Source organism: Lactuca sativa, chromosome 3 (assembly GCF_002870075.4).
Source record: "Lactuca sativa cultivar Salinas chromosome 3, Lsat_Salinas_v11, whole genome shotgun sequence".
Classification (NCBI taxonomy): domain Eukaryota; kingdom Viridiplantae; phylum Streptophyta; class Magnoliopsida; order Asterales; family Asteraceae; genus Lactuca; species Lactuca sativa.
Genome location: NC_056625.2, coordinates 73912864 through 73915527, shown reverse-complemented (window position 1 = coordinate 73915527; position 2664 = coordinate 73912864).

The following is a 2664-nucleotide window of genomic DNA, read 5'->3' as shown; positions in this document are numbered from 1 at the left end:
AACCATAAAAAAGGCACTGCTGTGATGATAAAACCAAAGAAAACTGATAAAAATATACATTAAATAGGCAGTAAAATGAATACCTATCATTTTTCATTTATCCAATTAATGTTTATTTCAAGGACTTTAATTCTTCTTTCCTTGAAATCAATATATTTAGTCGTAATTATGAAGTTCTAACTTCTCTACAATTTCACAAAATTCATGTTGCCTTGATCAATCATCCCACTACAACATCATAAAATTAGAGATCAATATCAAGTTATCAACCACTAAAATCCAAATAAACAAATAATAAATAATATTTATTTCAAAATGTTTTTGTTTCAAAATAGAATATAAAAAAATTACTTGTACTTGAAAATTAAAATCTCCAGGAGCTTTTATGCAGAAGAATCAAACAAGTGAATTTGATACGAATCGGTACCTCATATCCTTTTTGGATCATATATTTGTCATAAATAAAACTACATTTTGGATTTCAAGAAACATTAAATCCAGTAGTAAAAACACTTAACTAACAGAAGTTTTCCTCCGAGACCAAAATAAAAAACTTTATGTTGATAAACAGTAGACATGTATCCAATTTTGGCTAATAATTCCATTCTTTGAGTCTGAATGCCAAACATTATATCACCAGAATTGTGAATTGTTAGTTATGAAGTACTACGAACATGTTGATTGCTATGTATAAATAGAAATTTGAATAAAATTAAATTGATAAAGGAAAAAAAATATTATTTTAGGTTGTTTTAGTTAAATAAAGATATATCTTTAAATAGACTGCATATAAATTATAAATAATTATACTTGTTACATGCTGTTAAAATATATACTATATGTATTCCGGATAGTAAAAAAACAACTTATCATTTTAAAAAGATTGTTCACAAAAAAAATTAAATACTACGGAATCATGAAATAGAATTATAATAGGAAAAAAAATACTTTTTTTGGTAAAATAAAAAACACTTACAAATCTTTATACCCTTTGTGTGCATAATAAAATCACTTTTAAATTCAAGGACACTCGCTAACAATTACTGCAAGCACTAGTTGCATATCAAGATGTAGAAGGGTAAAAAGGTCAATTTGGTTGATAAGAAACATCTTACTGCTAATGACCTTTTTAAAATTATTTGATCAACCATATTTGAAAAATGTTTACCCCTTCTTCTAACCACGATGACCCACTAGAAAATTATTGTGAGTTTGGGACTTGGGATATTGCTGAATGAAGAGAATTACCTTAAAATCCAAATATCAATGAGATTTACCTTAAACTATAAATATCAATATCTCCGAGATCTGACTTGCAAAGATATTTCTGAATGGAAACCAACACCGGATACATCTAAAGTAGATGCAGTTATAAGGACTCTGGTAGTGGTTGAATATGATATCACTGCTATCCTCCCAACATTTGTGTCCACCTAGAAAACATGATATCATGAATATGTATGTATGACTTCATTAACAGGTCAATTTTATAAAATAAATAAATAAATAAATAATTTTGAACAATGATTTACAGGGAAGGCAAGATGATGAAGTCTTAAAAGGAAAACACATTCCACACTTTTCAGCCCCAATCCTCAAAAACTCAGTAAGTATTTCATTCAATACAAAAGATTATATAGTAAGCGAATCATAGAATGTCTAAAGAGAAGACTCTCATTAGACTATCATTATAGGAAACATTTAGGTGCATGATAAAGGATTGGCGTGATTCTTGAAGAATGTCTAAAAAGAATCTTGAAATTTCTTTCCCCTCGTCTTCTCTTTATGCACTGATTCAAGCCACATGATTAATCAGGATCCGCTTACTAACTCAGTTTGGGTTTGACTCCCTACTATAAAACCTACACATTTGAGAGGAAAAGATTACAAAAGATTCATAAAAACATCATATCGAGAATACATAGAGAATGTATCGATACTCTAATTGGGCTTTGAGAAGAGCTTCTCTTTCCTCCAAATTAGCAAGCTCTGATGTTAGGCTTTTTACTTCTTTAATAGATAACGCAACCTGCCAAAATCCCAATACATGCTATAAAACCTCATCGTTGGGATGCCAGAAACTTAGCCAAACAAAGACTCTATTTTAAACCGTAAAAAACACAACCCCAACAAAGTTAGGGTTTCAAACAACCAACAAAATGGATTAATAGTGAATGAATTCAAAGAAAATGAATTTACCTGGTGGAGATGATGTGAAGATGAAAACAAAGAGAAAAATAAGTAAACAAAAATGAAATCAGATAGAAAAAAGAAGAAGTAACATATGAGAAAAGGCATCGTTGCAACTTACCAAGGTATATTCGCATGGCATCGACGATGGAGGAGCAGTGAGTAGTTGTAGATGGTGTACATAGGAAGTTGAAATGTTGGATTGATGAGGAATTGAAGCGGTGAGTGGTAGTAGATGGTGGTGGAAATAGTGGTGGATTGAGGAAATGATCAACGTCAATATTAATGGCAGCATAAACATAAACATTAACCGAGAAAAACACAACTTCATCCCATAATTCTTGCAAATTGCACACATAAACATGAAATTGCAAAACCTAAAAACCAAAATTGACATCTCCACCAGATGTTGAGATAAAAAAAAAATAATGCCCAACCATGCAATGATGCGTCTATGGAGTTTTGACTAGGTAT